This window comes from Trichechus manatus, unplaced genomic scaffold (assembly GCF_000243295.1).
Source record: "Trichechus manatus latirostris isolate Lorelei unplaced genomic scaffold, TriManLat1.0 scaffold00099, whole genome shotgun sequence".
Lineage (NCBI taxonomy): Eukaryota > Metazoa > Chordata > Mammalia > Sirenia > Trichechidae > Trichechus > Trichechus manatus.
Window position 1 is genome coordinate 7,339,328 of NW_004444035.1, and position 18,820 is coordinate 7,358,147.

The 18,820-nt window shown below is 36.9% G+C and overlaps 1 long non-coding RNA gene across 1 annotated transcript in view; it reads left to right on the forward strand.

Moving 5' to 3' along the window:
* Positions 1–9,663: 9,663 nt before the first annotated feature.
* LOC111821703 (uncharacterized) overlaps positions 9,664–18,820 on the forward strand; it is a 138,586-nt gene continuing 129,429 nt past the window's right edge. The window contains exon 1 of the long non-coding RNA XR_002825050.1: positions 9,664–9,699. This is a non-coding gene — a long non-coding RNA (uncharacterized LOC111821703). The remainder of the gene's footprint in view (positions 9,700–18,820) is intronic.

Below are 18,820 nucleotides of genomic sequence, written 5' to 3' on the forward strand. Positions count from 1 at the left end.
AGGCTGCGATCTTTCTAAGGCAAATGACCAGGCCTATCTTCAAAGGTACCTCTGGGTTGGTTTGAACCCCCAACCTTGTGGCTAGTGTGTGTGTGTGTGTATATATATATATATATATATAAAATAAATTCTCACTTGATAATTTTTTGGCCGTTTCATTTACTTCAATTCTGGAAAATTCTAAAAATATATTACATTTGGCACATAGGTATATTTTCCATAAACATTTGTCTAACAATGTACTTGAATCCAAGTCATGTGGCTTTGCAATCAAGCTTCTAGCCTGCAATTTTATCAATTAAGCCTAACTTTAATAAGTATAAAAACTTAAAAAAAAAAAAACAATTTTTTTTTAATATGCTTGAAATAAACTGCAGCTCATCTTAGTCAGATGATCATTTCTAAGACTGGAAGACACCTCTTCCTATCGAAAAACAGTTGTCTTGAAGAAGCAACTCATGCTAAATAAAAGCACTATTTGCAACTGAGTATAGTCATACTCATTTTACTTGGTAACTGAAGCACATAAAAAACAGACCATAGGTGATTTAGGGCTAATTCTTTAGCCATGTATGATAATAGTTGTACTATATTCATTAGCATGGAGGAGAGGGAATTGAGGAGAAATATCTTAATAAGGAGCCCTGGTGGCATAACGTTTAAGCACCTGGCTGCTAACTGAAAGGTTGGAGGTTCAAACCCACCAGCTGCTGCTCATGAGAATAGACCTGGTGATATGCTCCCGTAAGGATTGCTGTTGTTGTTAGATGCCATGGAGTTGGTTCTGACTCATAGCGACCCTGTGTACAACAGAATGAAACATTGCCCGGTCCAGTGCCATCCTCACAATTGTTGCTGTGCTTGAGACCATTGTTGCAGTCACTGTGTCAATCCATCTCTTTCTCTTTTTCGCTGACCCTCTACTTTAAAAAGGATGATGTCCTTCTCCAGGGACTGGTCCCTCCTGATAACATGTCCAAAGTACATGTAAAAATTATAGCCTAGATAATCCTATGAGGCAGTTCTACTCTGTCATAAAGGGTCATATCTTAATAAAGAGCCGAAACTATTGTTTTCTTAGAACCACTAGTATTTATATGTTAAATACAGTTGGGTCTGCTTATGAAGCCATTTAAGTAAACAACTTCACTACTTAATGATCTTGTATAATAGCTTACATATGAGCTGGAACAGAAGAATGCTGTTACCTATTTGCTGTTATGGCTGCATTTCTCAAATGATTAATCACTTGCTGGTTATTTACTTTTTTGCAAATCAAATATATCAAATATATAAAGTATAAATTATAATGGAGGAAAAAAAACTTCAAGTAAATTGTGTGACAAACAGAATAAAAAGCTATTTGAATTTTATACTATGAACATCAAACAATACTTTAACCATAAATTCCAAATATAATATGCAATACACAGATGTAGACAAGATGGAAATGTGCCTGTTGTTGGAGAGCTCAGGTCATAGTCTGCTTCCAGTAAAAGCAAAGAGTTTTATTGAAAAAAAAATCACAAATTGGGAAAACACAGAGTGTTCCGCTGTCTCTATCGAGTTAGAGGTTTTTATACATACAGAAACAAAGGAAAGGTAGGGGGTTAATGATTGTAGATCAGCTTCAGTTTGAAGTGCTTTGAAATGTAAAGGTCGGCCACCTGGTTAGGGGAGAGTGAGCCAGCTGGTTTGATTTTACTTGGGGTGGAATTGTAGTCAGCTATTCATGATTGTATTGGGTTCTGGGAACAAGCTGTTCACATCTTCTTCTCAAATAGTCTACATCCTGACCAGTTTTGTTATGAACACATTCTTCCTGAGAACAATCATTTACATCTTGACATACTCTTCCTAAATGATTTTACATCCTGACATTTTGTTTCCTGGGAACGCATGTGAGCCCCATCATTCTCTTTGCTGGGGGTGGTTAAAGTTCCCGCATTCTTTTCTAAAAGTTGCTTAACTATTGGTTTCAGCAAAGCACAGTAGAAACTTACAGAAATGACAGGCAGTAGTTTTGAAGTAGAACCTATGCTAAACATCAAAATGGAGTCTGACTTTTAATAAGAACATAGCTCATTCCTGTTAGGTGCCTCAGTTATTAATTTTAGGTGTTTTTAGTCAATATAAATAATATTCGAACTCCTGGTACTCAAAGAAATGTAGACTTAAAAAAATGTCATTTTTTAAATAAAATTGGCAAAGTTTTAAAAACACGATTATGGCCCGTGTTGGTGAGAATTCAGGGACTTGGCTTCTGCTGGAGTTCTGGTGAGAGAGCACAAGGAACACTTTCCTGGAGGCAGTGTGATAAGATGTATCAATATTCTCCAAAAAGTTACCCACATTGACAAGATTTCAATTTTCATAATGCATTCTGAGAAAATAGAAATTCTTAAAAGTATATAAAATATTATTTTGTATAAGAAAAACTAAATGCCATCACTTGACCTTTAATAAAACAGTTAAGTTGTTGTTGTTTCTAGGTACTGTTTGTTGTGAGTTCTGACTCATAGCGACCCTGTGTACTACAGAACGAAACCCTGCCTGGTCCTGCGCTATCCTCACAATCGTTGTTATGCTTGAGCCCATTGTTGCAGTCACTGTGTCAATCCATCTTGTTGAGGGTCTTTCTCTTTTTCACTGATCCTGGTGGTGCAGTAGTTAAGAGCTATAGCTGCTAAGCAGAAGGTTGGCAATTCAAATCCACCAGCCGCTCCTTGGAAACCCTATGAGGCAGTTCTACGCTGTTCTATAGGGTCGCTGTGAGTTAGAATTGACTTGATGGCAAGGGGTTTTTGTTTTTTTATTTTTGGTACTTTACCAAGCATGGGGCCTTCTCTAGGGACTGGTTCCTCCTGATAACACGTCCAAAGTACGTGAGATGAAGTCTCGCAATCCTCACTTCTAAGGAGAATTCTGGCTGTACTTCTTCCAAGACAGATTTGTTGGTTCTTCTGGCAGTCCAAGGTATAATCGATATTCTTTGCCAACACCATAGTTCAAAGGCATCAATTCTTCAGTCTTCCTTATTCATTGTTCAGCTTTCGCATGCACATAAGGCAATTGAAAATACCATGTCTTGGGTCCGGCACCCCTTAGTCCTCAAAGTGACATCTTTGCTTTTCAGTATTTTAAACCAAACTTTTTTAAAAACACTTTATAACAGTTATAATATGTACAAATGATAAAAAAGAAAACTATTAAGTAATTGGAAATCATGCCTTCAACAACGTATCATGTATAATGTATTGAACATGTATAATAAGTATCCCTTCTCCTGAAATCTTGGATACCATATAGTATAACAATCCTCCTGTGATAAACGTGAGCTACTGACAAGTCACACTGGGAAGCCAACGTTACCAGTTGCCATGGAGTCATTTCCAACTCATGGAGAACCATGTGTGTCAGAGTAGAACTGTGCTCCATAGGGTTTTCAATGGCTGATTTTTCAGTAGTAGATCATCGGGACTTTCTTCCGGGATGCCTCTGGGTGGACTCGAACCTCCAACTTTTCGGTTAGCAGCCAAGTGCTTTAACTGTTTGCACCATCCAGGAACTCCAAGCCAACACTGGACACATGCTTTCTGATTCCGGAACCCATCTATGTTCCTAACCACTTGACACAGATGAAGAAACTGATGTTAGTGAGCATAAATAATGATTATAATGATGATTAGGAGAGTTATAAACACCATCTGGTATTTTAAGATAAGGCTTTGTAACCAAGAAGCATGAAATTACATTGAGGAGTTATATCAATTAATCATTAATATGAGACAATTTTAAATGTCTTTTTTTAATAGAAATTACATTGAATCAACACATCTTAGAGAATGACCTAAACCTAAGTATCAGTGAGAATTTATAAGAATGCAAACCTACATTTAGAGTAAGAGTTTTTAAGGAAAGAGAGTTTCTTCTGCTTTGAAAAATTTCCCTGAGTATTCTAATCACAGAGATGAGCCATAATTTCATTAGACAAAAAGCATAAAATAGGAAAATAGGCTTTTTCCTTACATCCTCAGAAAGCTTTGTTAAGGTTGACAAGAAACGATGTGTAATTAAAGAAATAATAACAGAATATTTTCTGCATGTGGATATATAAAAGCAAGGCTTATGGCGTGTGACCCGTAATAATGAATATGAACCATGTTTTTTATTAGGTTACAAAATACCAGTCTGAACTTATGTGGCCCACTAATTACAGATCTAATAGCATTCCATAATTGAGCATAATTATTCCCCTCACTCACACACACAATGAAATTTTCATAAACACACCAGTGTCAGGGTGGAAAGTGTCAAATCTAGAAAATGTGACTTCTAAAATCTTCCTGGAAATATCATAACATGTTATTTTTTTAAAAAGAGTCATATTATGAACTTTCTAGGTGTATATTTTATCTTCATAAGTGATTCTTGTACATATTTCGGTAAATAGTTTATTAGTCTGAAAAATGGTCTAGAACTTACGTTTATGCATTTTTATCAAAGTTTTCTTAAGTTTAAAAATCACTTTAAAAAATGTATTCAGGAGTATAAGTAATATTTTCCTCCCACACATTTCAGCAGGATATCAACTTGGTATTGAGTGGCCAAGGTATTGACCGAGGAATGGAGAAGAGCCACAGCAAATAAACTCATGAAAGCCACAAAGACAATATTATACAACTGTAGGACTAACATGGCCCTATTTTGAAAATGCCAAACATGCTCTGAATCTTTTCTTATTCCTGTTTATCCAAACTATCCATTTTCTACAAAATATAATGTCAAGGTAATACATTGAAAGTAAACACTCTGCCTAATTCATAGGAAAAATAATGATCACAAATAAGATCTTTTTCTATTAAAAAATTAAAAATTGAAAATGTATATATATATTATATATAACCTGTTAAAAAAACAAACCCATGGCCATGGCGTCGATTCCAACTCATAGCGACACTGGAGGGCAGAGCAGAACTGCCTCTAAATGAGAACTGTGTGTACCTGTTCCAGCTTACCTACAAATTCAACTTAAAGACAGATTTAGGAACGGATCTTGTTCATAACTCAGGGACTGCCTCTCTTCCCATTTTAGAGTTGAGGAGCCTGAAACTCAGAGGCCAATTTGTATATGAAGTATCACAGTCATTGGCATCCGAGTCTGTAAAATGCTCTAACTATTCTCTTTCTCTAATCCCACATTCGCTGTACTGAAGGAGCTCTGGTGGCACAACGGTTGAGCGCTTGGCTGCTACCTGAAAGCTTGGCAGTTTGAACCAACCCAGCAGCTGCATGGGAGAAAGACTTAGAGAGCTGCTCCCATAAAGATTACAGCCTGGAAAACCCTACGGGGCAGCTCTACTCTGTCACATGGGGTCGCTAGGAGTCGAAATGGACTAGATGCTACCTAAAAACAAACAACAAAATAAAATTAGCTTAGAGGATTGCAGTATTGAAAATATCTCTTGTTAGCTCTAAAACAGAGACACCAAAGAGAGGTTGCTGTGCCTGCAGGTATCTTGTTGACTTTTTTTTTTAATAGTATTTAAATATTTAACACATTACTAATATAGCTGAAATTGCCCTACGGATAATTCGGCATGGATAGCTAACACGGAGGCTCTGTTGCACAGCTGCCACGGGCACTTCCCTTAGCAGCGATGGCCGGGGAGGGTGCGTCACCCTGGTACGCATCCTTTGACTTTGCTGTGCCTTCATTTCCACCTCACAGGGTTGTTTTGAGGATTTAGTGAATTAATACACATAAAGTGGATTAATTAAATGAATTCAGTGAATTAATACATGGAAAGTGGAGAGCATGCTGTAAGTGCTCAATAAATGTTAGCCATCATTGATATTATGGATTTGGTTTCCTCAAATCTCAGCCTAACGGAGAATAAACAGCTTCTTAAGGGGTTAGTTTCAGATTCCACACTCCTTAGTTGTTGGTTGGTAGCAGACATTACTAATCAAACATGGCACTCTACCTCCAAGCCTAGACAAGGACTTAGGATCCTCACAATCAAATGCTTCAACCAACACCTAAGAAGTAAATTGGGTTTGGCACATAGTAGCAAATTTATCTTGTCATTAAAGGCAATAGATTTTTTTTTTTAATGAATAACTTAGTGTACTGAAAATAAAAGAACCACTCATCCTAGCTAGAATAAAACTACTTCTAAACATATAGACTTAATGAAAGATCTTTATAAAAGTTTGTTGTAAATAGGGAAATTTACACACACACATACAAATGAAATATGGTCTAATGACCTAAAATTTAAATTATCTGAAATGAAAGATGGAATTCTTTCCTGGATGATTCCCCAGAAAAACGTGTCCTTGTATACTAACCAGTTGCCATCAAGTCGACTTCGATTCTTGGCGACCCAATATGTGTCAGACTAGAACTGTGTTTCATAGGGTTTTCAAGAACTGATTTTTTGGAAGTAGATTGCCAGGCCTTTCTTCCAGACACTTCTAGGTGAACTCGAATCTCCAACCTCGTTTAGCAGCCAAATGTGTTAACTGCTTGCACCACCCAGGGACTCCCCCTTGTATATTAAAAAAAAACCCATTGCTATCCTGTTGATTCCGACTCATAGTGACCCTATAGGACAGAGTAGAAGTGCCCCATAGTGTTCCCAAGGCTGTAATCATTACAGAAGCAGACTGCCACATCTTTCTCCTGTGGAGTGCCTGGTGGGTTTGAGTTGCTGACCTGTCGATCAGCAGCCAGGCTCTTAACCACTGCACTACGAAGGTTTCTCCCTTGTATATTAGGTTCTCAAACATTGCAATTGGTTGTATCTTTTGCATCATGGCATAGGTATGATCTGTTTCAGTTGCTTAAAATATGCTTTCAACCGCTTTCATGTGGCTATATTTCTTAGCCTTACCTCAAATATTCCTTCATCTGAGAAGTCTTGCTTGACCCTCCTGTTTTTTGTTAGTGGTACTTCTATGTGATTTTGTGGATAATCTCTGTCACAGTACTTAACTACATGATAATCACTTAGTTAAGTTCTCTACTAACTACACTGTAGACTCTCTGATGAAAGAAACTTTGCTTTTCTGTATTCTAGGAGCCTGCTATGATTTCAGGGCTGCAATAGATACTCAATAAATATTTCATTTAATGAAGATCTGATGACATTACCTAAATCAGACGATACAGATATTCAGTTTTTGCTTAAACTTTACATTCCATCTCATTATTTCTTCCAACTCCTCTAAGTTCTTTGAAATACCTAAAATCTACTGCTTTAGACATGAATTTATACCTTTAACTTCCTCAGTAATTATCCTGAAAACATGAATTTTTTACCACAAGGTGAACATTGTTACATTACACCCACTCCACACTTATCATCATGGTTAGTTTCCAAAGACCAAGTCATTATGCAAAACTTGGCATTATGAAAAAATGGAGGATAACCACATCAGATCACAAAGTGGAGGATGATTATATCATCACATAACTGCCAAATTATATTATTACAGAACTGTCAAGCCACTGAGATTCATGGCCCAGACAAATTGACATATAATCTTAACCATTCACAGCCAGTGTTACTCTCGCCTCATAACTTGGCATTTGTTACTGCCAGACCTACATCATTAATGCACAAAATAGATAGTAGATCTTTTACTACTGTTGTAAATGCAAAATACTGGATAACAAGACAGTTGATAAGTGTGGATAGGTGTACTGTTAAAAATCCTTATTTTCTATTGTAGGGATATTGTAGACTATTAAATTAAACTTCATTCTTGCTCCCATTCTCGAATAGAAACTTTTTTACTGTGCTAATATCTGAAGATGGGAATTAAATCATAGTTACAGGAAAGGTAAAATCTCTTGTATTAAGAAAATGCTTATTCATCCTTCACAACTCATCTTATTTAGTCTTATATACCATTTCTTGTTTACTCTCTTCCCGGGGTTCCTTCCAATTTCTCTGCTGCTTCCAGGTCTTGTATACGTTTCTGTTATTTCAAAAGCCACTCTATAGTATAATTATTTTGCATGTCCATCACCTTAACAAGAGTGCGAGCTCTATGAGCACAACTTTTGTCTTTTTTGTTCCTTACTCTAAAAGCTATGACTGACACAGAGTAGGTAGCCAGAAAATTTTTGTTGAACTGAAAATGTGTGTTACAGTGAATGGAACAAAGAGGTGTGCATGCCATTTCAGATCACTCCCTTGTCTTGAAAGAGACTACAAAAAAGATTTCTAATTCAGGGTGATCTATTATAAACATCTCATGGAAGCTATTATTTTCTGATGGCATGATGATACTTTGCTGTGTTGAAATGTTGAAATAGAGTATAAAGGCTTTGGCTTGAAACACGGCTACTCAAACCAGTGAAAGCATAATCAAAGATTGGTAAACTTGTAGAGAAACAAAAATGGGATTCAGTGTTTTTTCTGATTCTACAATGGACAAGGGATTTCTGCTTGGTTTTAAACCCTCGAGTAACACTTTTCTCATGAGTAAAAAGTGTGTGTGTGTGTATGTGTGTATAAAATTTTTATTTTAACTATTCACTGGGGAATTGTTTCAAAATTGTAGTTGTCATACTAAGGTTCTTTGATCCAACTTGCCCAAGCTAGTGTATCTTTAAGCTTTCACACACATACATGTATACATACACACACACACACACACACACACACACACAAACGCATGACCACACACACATACTATGTCCAGTAAAAACTCCTCAGGAAAAAAATTAGATACATTTTGGAATATGCCCTAACTACAGTATAATGTAATATTGTACTAAATACATACACATGTAGACATAGTTTTGTTTCTAGACATAAAATCATACTGTTCAAATGCTAATTCTCAGAGGCTTGAACTTCAGTTTTCCAATGGAAGATTATCAGAAACCTCAGAATTCTTAAAGTAGGGTATCAAAGCACATAACACACATTGCATTTTCCTTTGAAATGGCATATTATTTGTTGTCTGGTCTTGATAGTATATACATTATATGTAGACTATCTATAAATCAAAATTTGTTCCATGAAAATATATAATTTGGAGTTTTAAAGACTGTATCTCCCAATCATCTCTACTTAGGTATTGGTGTTAAAATAGGTATTTATACCTTACGTAGGATGCTGACTTTGAGTTCATCAAAATGCAGAAAGATGTTTTTCTCTGTTTGCACATTTATACTCATTCAGAAGACTTGAATCATGAGCACATTCGCCACCGATCTTTAAATTTTCTTGAATATATTCTAAATGAATACAATTTGCAGGATTTATAGATCTTTAAACACCATGAAAGTCATGATTTTATTTTATAATGTGTAGGGATGAAAGATGCAGTCTTTGGGTTAGATATGCAGATCCTGTTCTCATAAATAAAAGCACTGATTCCTTGCATACATAAAAGGGATAATTGAAGCTATTTGTGAAAGAGTCACCTCGAAGATCGATGTACTTAGCATTTATACCATCATTTTCAGGGTTCCACATTTTACTCACTTGAATCAACATGACTGAAGGAACCTGGGTAGCAACAAGCTAGTTAATCTGGAAAAATATGTTTCTTATGAAAGTGACTTCAACTTATAGAGACTTAGAAGAAGAAAAGAACACCCATGTCTTTTTAGCCATCACTAAAGCTACAACATTGCTGCAGACCAAAAGATGAAAGGCAAATGCTTCATTTCAGGTAACCTCATTATATATTCTGATGAAACTAAAATGTTCATGTAACTGTGATTCAAATTTGTGTTACTTGACTAGTCAGGGACAGTCGTGGTAAGGTTTGAAGACCTCTAGAGGTGGAGCAAAGCTGTTAGAGTGTAGCATTGAGTAGTGAGTGGTTAGGGGTATGAGTGCTGGAGTCAGTGGTATCTGGGTTTAAACCCTGCCTTGACCCTCTGCTTACCATGTGTCCGTGGGCAAGACACTTAGCCTATCTCTGCATTTGTTACTTCATCTTAACACGGAGGTGATGAGAATGTCTACCTCATAGGTTCGTTGTGAGGAATAAATGTGTTAATAGCTATCACACGCTTAGAACAGTGCCAGACACAGAGTATAAGCTAAGTGGATGCATACTATAATTAGTCTTATCTTAAATAATAATTAAGAGGTAATATTATTGTCTTCTCTTTCTTTAAGAACCATAGTCACAAATTGAAACTGGTATATAAAATAAGGGATGCTAATTTGATCAGGACAAGATGTTTTGGAACTTTGAAGAGACTGTCGATGTTTAGCACATACGAAGTCACAGCTTATCTTTTGAAGTATCTCCAGATTTATCAGTGGAATTGTTTCCCATTACATAACTTCTTTGCATATTTGTGTGGAAATATTAGGCTATAAAATGAGAAGATATCTACCTGTAAATATCGTATAAAGGCAAAATTTTTTTTTCAAAATAAGAGAAGCTCAGTGCAACTTGTATCACGAGAAAATCAAAATCATCTAGTAACATAATGTCATGTTTGTGGTAGTTTCTAAGAAAAGTAAGAACATTATGTTTTTTCATTGGAGAAAAGACAAATTTTTATTAAAAGAAGGATTCTTATTTTAATTGTTAATCTCTAAATTTTCTTATTTGCATTCCGTAAAGCACTGTAATGTTAATGAATACTGTATGAGGAAAAGTTCTATAGCTGAATATTCTTGTATTGAACAGCGATGAATACATTTTTTTATCACGGCACTTCTTAGAACCTTCAAAATGCCAGTGCACATTGTAGCTGTGTGGGAGAGGCGTCACAAATGTATTTGTCCAAAGATGTTTTTGGAGATAACATCTCATGGGGCTAGTGTTTCACAGAGATGAAATAGTTTGGGAAAAGCTGCCATATTTGAACCTTATACACAGTACACATCTAGCATCTGAGACTTCATTTCAAGTGCAAAACAAGAATAATGGCAATTATCCTCTGTATTAGTATTCCAAAGCTGCTGTAAAAAATTATCACGAATTGTGTAGCTTAAAACAACAGAAATTTATTCTCTTACATTTCTGAAGCCCAGACGCTCAAAATTCAGGTGTCTGTAGGGCCGCATTGCCTACGCAGGCTCTGCAGGGGAATTGTTTCCTTGCCTCTTCCAGCTCCTGGTGACTCCAGGCATTCTTGGCTTGCGGCCACATCACTCCAGTCTGTCTCTATGGCCACATTCCCTTCTCCTCTCTTGAGTGTCTCTCCACTGTGTGCTTGTCTCAAAACTCTCTGCCTCGCTCTTGGAAAAATGCATGTGATTTCATTTAGGGCCCACGTGGATAATCCAGGAAAAGTTCCTCCCCTCAAGACCTTAATTACCTCTTTTGCCATCAAAGGCAATATTCACTCTTTTGTCTTATACGGAAATATTCACAGTATCCAGAGAGGAGGACCTGTATGTATATTTGCCGGGGGGCGGGGGCGGTCACCATTCAACCCACTACATTCTTCTTTGTGATTAAGTCCATGGTGCCACCTTTGTCTTTTAGGATTATTTTCCTTTGAAAATAAGTTAGAAGGACGCTAACCATCAATAAAATTGATGACTGCTGAGTAAACACAGTGGACTTTATGTATGGCTCTCCAATATTCTACCTCATATGTCTCCTCAAAAGGATAATTGTAGAACATAAGAGAAATCCACGGCTGAATTTTATTTAAAAGCTAGAGTTCCTTGCAATAATAACTAAGGATAACAGAGAAATTCTGCGATGTTTTTATGTGCAAAATACAGAGTTGTTCATGGAGACAATAAATGAAGCAGACACAGAGTTCCAGAAGCTTTGTTAGAGAATGGCTTGGACAATGACTCTCTCAAGCCAAACTCTGATTGGCAGTTGAGTCCCTTTTATAATGTCACAGCTGTGCACCAAGCTGTAGTGGTATCTGAGCACAGCTGGTATCTCGGCATTGACAATATATATAAATGGGAATCGCTGTACTTTTGTTTGAACTTTTTGTGCCTTACTTTGGGCACAGTAGCAAACTTTTATTTGTTTACAATTTTTATCTGAATCCATGATTTGTGTTTTTTTTGATTCTGAAGAATACCTCTGTACAAAATCCCCTGATGATTAGAATAAATAAATAAAATAAAATAAAACTCTTCCCTCAACCAGAAAAGTCAAGTGCTTGAAAACAAATAGAAAATTGTGGAACATTCCAAAACCACATTCTTTTAAAAATCTTATGTATTTATTTTCAGAAATATATATCTAATATATTTTTGAAATGTTGAAAGAAAAATCAGGCACTCTGAGAAATTTCCCCTTCTTTGAATCAAACTAATAGAATTAGAATTAAATATACTTTGATATACACATTCAAAGTCATTTGAATTAGATGTACTTTGATATACACATTAAAAGTCTAAATTGTTCATACAATATTGTGGAAGCTAAACAATTGGGAAACTTTATTTATGGGGTAATTAGTCTAAAAAGGAATTGCATGGAGTGTAACCTGTGAGATTTTAATTGTATATATTTGTTTACAGAATTACCTTTGAAGAAACAAGTTTTAACTTAGATATACCAGACTTTGTGATAATATATAATTTGCTTGCATGGTATAAAACCAAAAAAAAAAAAAATCATGCCCATTGCCATTGAGTCAGTTCCAACTCACAACTAACCTATAGGACAGGGTAGAACTGTTCCATAGGGTTTCCAAGGAGCAGCTGGTGGATTCAAACTGCTGACCTTTTACTTAGCAGCTGAGCTCTTAACCAGTGCGCCACCAAGGCTCCTGCATGGTCTAAAGCACCAGGTAAATTTATACATATACCAAACAAAAAGTAAGACTAATAGATAAAAGCATATATTAAATAAATTCTCTATAAATATTTCTAAACATTACAGCTTAGAATTACTTTATATAGAAAGATGATACATATGGAGCAAGATTTAAAGAAACAAATGCTCATGTATAATCTGGTACTTTTTCCACTAATTTCTAGTCTTATTCGTTCAAAATGGCTCCAAGACTAATTTCCTTTCCATACCTAATAAAAATGTGTTTAAAATGAAAACCCCAATCCTTGCCTGAACATAAGATCCTACCCAGCCCTATTAGAAGCTCCAGAATTTCAGGTTGGCTTGTCTTCAAAACCTCTGGAAGCTCCTTGGCAGAATGGTTTCACACTAAGAAGCCTTTGACCACATATGCTTTCTTCTCAACCCATGGCTTCTTAGCACTCTCTTTTGCCATCTTCTCAGCTAGCACAAGAAAATACTGCCTGAGGAGGAGAGGTTTTATTTTCCAGTCTTTTCTGCGCTTTTAAAATTATAGCAGAAAGAAGAAAGGAGGAAAAGATCCAATTATGTGTCTTCAAGGTGACAGCCTGAAACTCAGGTGTCTCCCTTGCCTCAATTAGAAAAGAAACAGTATTTCTCTCTTAAAGAATGGAATGAAATTTGTAGCAGGTATGATTGAAAAGTCACCTCTCAGCTGTACACACATGAAGCGTTCATCATTTTTTAACTGCTCACACTCTTCTTGTGTTTGAACCCCAAACTTCTTAGAAAAGACTACAAGTTCTATTTCAGCCTAATAAGTGTAGTCCATTTTAATAATTTTTTTTTGCTAAATGCAGTTATTAAAATATGAGAATCTCTTTGGTAAGTATTTAATTGAATCCAGTTAGTGTTATTATCAGTTACTGTCTAGTTTCAACTTTTTCCTCAAATCTTCACCTGGGCCTTTGCCGAAAATTCACAGATCAGAGACCTGCCCTGACCACCGTATTCTCACTGCTTCTGCTAACACGCCTGGCCCTAGTTATCTGCTCTTTCTCTCATCGGCAGCTCTTACCACCTTCTAACACAGAGATAAATTACTCACTTGAGATGTTTCCTGTTTGTTGTTTCTGTGGTTCCCTCTGCTAGAGCAGGAACTCCATCAAGGCAGAGAGTTTTCTCATCTTGTTCACTCATTCAGCCCAAGCATCTAGAGGGATGCGTGGCACAGCCCTGACTAAATGTTCGTGTGTTGTCCATCTCAGACATGTCCCGCTCTTCTCACAGTGTTTCTGCACCCCCAAAGTTACAGGGTGCTCGAGTTCCAGGTGCTCACCAGTGGAGGGCTTGGGTAGACGTAGAGAGTGGTTATCCAGGCGTCCAGCGTGGAGAAGTCACAGGTCTGAACGTGCTCTCACGTCTGTCCCCGATCACTGAGATTTCACTGATGTGATCTCCAAACAGCTGTGAGTGTTATTTCTCTTTCAGTTTACACAAACCAAAGAAAGCCTTGGTAAACTTAAATTCAAAGTAGACTTAAATTTACTTTAAATTAAATTAAAAGTAAGGCCAAAAAAAAAAAAACCTGTTGCAATTAAGCTGATTCTGACCCATAGCGACCCTATAGGACAGAGTAGAACTGCCCCATAGGGTTTCCAAGGAGCTACTAGTGTATTTGACCTTTTGGTTAGCAGCTGAGCTCTTTAACCACTGTGCCACCAGTGTTCCAAAGTAAACTTAAATTTGTTACTATTCCATTACCATCATGCTTAACACGAGCAAAAGCAGTCTTTATTTAAATATGCATTCGTTCATGAGACCAGGTGATCAGCAACGTCCATGAGTAAATAAACTAAAAGTCATGGTGAATAAGTGAATCGACTTCTTGGATCTGTGAACTCCTCAGAAATTTCATCCTGACATTCAAGTTACTATTTTAATTGCACCCTTCTAGTATTCTTATTTAATAGCTTCAGTATGATTTACCGCCTGGTCTGTATGCCAGACTTCATAAGCCTCTACTTAAGTTGGAGGTAAATGACCTCAGCAAAGCAGATTGAGAACATTTTCCTGATGCCAGAGAACAGAATATGTGGGAGAAGCAAGTGAGGTCAGTATTTAAAAAAAAAAAAAAAAGAAAAAGAATTGGGATGGGGAGAAGACGAGTTAGTATTTCATATTCTGGCAGGCTCACAGGCCAGATGGGATTGTCACATAACCTTTCTTTGTCTACAATTTAGTACTCTAGCTGTGGACATACCAAACGTTACCATTCTCAAACTCTCTATGGCAGAGGATGAGCTTGTTTGCTGTTGTTGGGTTTTTGGGTTTTTCTTCTTTTTTAAATTTCTATCTGTTGCAGACCAAGATTTTCGTAAAATATGATAAAAAATGATGCCTCCGTGTCAAAATGCTATAAACATTTCTAAATGCCTACTCTTCATTTCTGTACTTATCTCCTGACTGACGGGTAACAAGAGTTCAAACATGAACGTTGGATGTGGCCCACACTTGGAGTCGCTCTGCCAAAGGCACTCTTTAAAGATATTCATGTGTCAATGAATGGACCATCCTTACCACACCGGCACAAGAGAAATCTCAGGCAGGACAGGGTGGTGTGGGTTGAGGGAGCACACTTACTTGCCTCTTGTTGTCCCCACTTGAAGGCAAAGTGTAAATACAGTACAAGTTCTCTGCCTAGGGAGCAGGTTCAGTGGAAGACCCTCCCTTCTAAAAGCAAGTCAAAACCAAGAGGCTGGTGAAAGCCTGTGAGTCACCTTGATGTTTGTCTGCTTGTGCACAGAAGCCATGAACTTGACTGCATAGAAGAAGCCCTGTCTCAGAAGCTATTAAATCCGTCCCTTGTAACATTTTCAGCAAGCTTGATTATCTGATTTTCCAGCTCATAGACTAGAAACACAATGATGACAGCTGGCAACAGGAAGAAATAACTGTTGCTCGTCTCTGGCAACAAGGAGAGTGGAGAGCTATCTGAATAATCAGAGAAAAGCATGAAGAAAGTGCTCACAGTCGTCTAAGGCCACTTAGTAAAGGGATGAAAAGCCCCATCCACCTGCCCAGGGCTTATTGTCAGGTCCTGAGGCTCTGCCGTGTGCTTGCTATGGGACCTTAAATTACTTAAACTCTCTGAGCCTTGCTGTTTTCATCCGTGAAAGGTAGAAAATAATAACTTGCACAAGACTGTTTGGATGTCAAGTAATATAATGTAATTTTAGCACTTTTTAATTGTTAACTATAGCTATGAAAGCTGTTATTATTATTTCTATGTTTCAGCCTAGCAGAATTGCATTTTTAGTATTGTGATCGTATGTCATCAAGATAAGTTAAATTTCATCCTGTTTAAGAAATCATTTGAGTCATTTTAGAAAGATTTCAATCTAAATTTTATTCTTAAAGCAGTAGGCTTGACTAATTGAAACTTTGAATTACTCATCTAATCATTTAATTTTTATCATATGTATTTTTGAGAAAAAACGAAGTACAAAAATAAATGCCAGTAATGGACTTCTATAGAATGCTTGATACCCTGACAGTAACAGAGGAGAATTTGGAATTGCCAGTGCCACCTGAGGCCATTCTAACACTCCTGAGTCAGTCTCATGAATGCAGGACAGTTCCTCCAGGGCCAGTTCACCGTATTAATGCAAAGATCAAAATATGAAGGACAATTTAGGTGCAAGGTTATGTTTTTATTTTATTAGCCAATTTCTGTGAAGTGGGGTCGTCAGGATGCTTGGAAAAGTATATGAACCAAGTAGGAAAGAGAGGGCAATATTTCAGTAATTCCAGAGAATCATAAAGGGTACTCCAGGAAGTGGTCAAGGTGTGGGCAGGTGTTGAGAGGAGGCAACACTCATTTGCAAGTTCCAGGAACAACAAAAACAAAAATATAGATCATAATAGATCATATGACTAGAAGAGATAAGGTGTCAGCAGAAAAAGGAGGGCGTGGAGACAAATCCTCATTGGTGGAAGACCCTGGAGACATTCAGTCTTGGCGGGGAGCAGACATAGAGTAACCACTGACATGATGCATAGAAGGGTTATGTTCTCCGCAACCCACTCTTAATTTCTTTCTTCTCTTAAGCCTGTATGTGCAGAGGAATTTTTCAGTAGTTTGAGAGATGTCGATTTTAGCCAGTTGCTTTGAAGTGAGTAAGCCTTGTTAATTCACTTTTTGACTTATAAATTGGAAGTCAGAAGGGTGTACAACCTCAAATAAGCTGGAGATTCTGATCTACGTGCAATGTTATAACCACACGATTGAGGCTCTTGAACACAAGTCTGAACAAGCCTTTCCACGCGTATCTACAAGCCTGTCCAGCGTCCAGCAGCTTCAAGGCAATATTTTATCCAGTTGCAGATAATGCCAAGAAGTCTGAATTCACTATCCTCTTCAGATATAATCAAATTAATTTGCAGCAAAACATGAATTATAGTTCTTGTTGTTTTATTCTATAACTTACGGAGTCGACATCAGTTCTAAATCTATCAGACATGCAACCACAGCACTATTTTAACTTAACGCCATTTTTGTAATGTGGCTAATTTTGGAAACAAAATAGCTAGTAACATTGAACTATTTTATTAATTCTATTAGCATATAAATCCAAATCACTCTCGCCAGATGAACTTTGTGGGTTGAAAATATTATCAAAGGCCATTTATATATTATAGCTCTTTAGCCAAATTCTGAAATTTTGATGGATTCAATTGGTAGAAAACTTCATTTGAAAAGAAAAATGACAATAATTCTGATTTTTCAGGTTATGATTTGAATCCAAGGAGCCAAAATAACCAAAAATGTGTATGCTTTTTCCAGATCACTAAAATCAGCATTTTCTAACGGAATTTGTCAAATTTACAACAAAAAAAAATGATGTATGTAGTGAAGTCTTCTTTGTATAGAGTGTAGGTGAGGAAAAGCCTGCGCTTATGGGAAGGGAAAGCAACTGTGAATATTCTGAATAAGCACATAAGTATTGTGTTAAATACTTTTTATAATTTATTAAGATATACTAGCTAAGAACTTGACAAGTAGAATACTGACCATAATGTAATTAAGATAAATTGTAATCTTTTCTGTTGGTATTGGTGATGCCAATCATATTATTTAATATTCTCCATTCATGCACAGTAATTGAATTGTGCATTTGGGTGGGGTGACTTCAAAAGTGAAAGTTAATATTTTCTGGTGATGAACAGGCAATGGCTATGTTTTAATCAAGAATAACAGTGAGAACAGAGAACATTAACAGTGGACATAAAAACATGTCCTCATACATACATACACCTCTTTCTCTGGCTTTCTTCCTGACCTCAGTCCTGCATAAGGTAATAATTTAATCAGCGTGGGAGATCTGGCTGCACGGGGAGTTTCTTGTATTGTTCAGTAGGACAGATGTCTTCAATTACTATGGCAATGTGCACCTTGGATGACTCAGAGGTGAAGTGTGTGGGATTTTTAATCGAATTTTATTTGCATCAAATCATTTACACTGAGCATGCCAAGGATAAATTGCTGATGGCTGAGCTATAAGAAGTGCACTTTGGAAGGCCTTCTGGGGTAGCAGGATTCAGCAGAGGCTAGCTTCCCAGTCATTTGGCATGGTGACACCCAACCTAGCTTGGGGGAGTCTGATCTCTTTTATGTAAAAACTACAGTGTAGGGATGGCTGCTGCAACAGTCCATCTTAGTTCCTATTGCATTCCCTTAAAAGGTATTGATTTTTTAAGAATGACTTGCCTAGAAAAGACTATCTGCATTATAATAAATAAATGAATGACTCCAAAATTTACTTCCCCATTTCTGACCCCTTCCCTGAATTCAGGGCTAATCTATATGAGTCCACTTGAAATATCTGGTTATCTGTCCCAAGCAGAACTCTTACTTACTGGTTCCCTGAAATATGCTACTCTTTCAGTACTTTTGTGAGAGTTCTGAGATCGAAGTCAATTGACGGAGAGATGGTGAAGCCAAGCAGAGAAAGTCCCAAGTGCCAGATTTATTACTGCTCACAGCTAGTTAGGACTGGCTTGGTTGGAGCGTCACAGTGAGATTTCTATAACT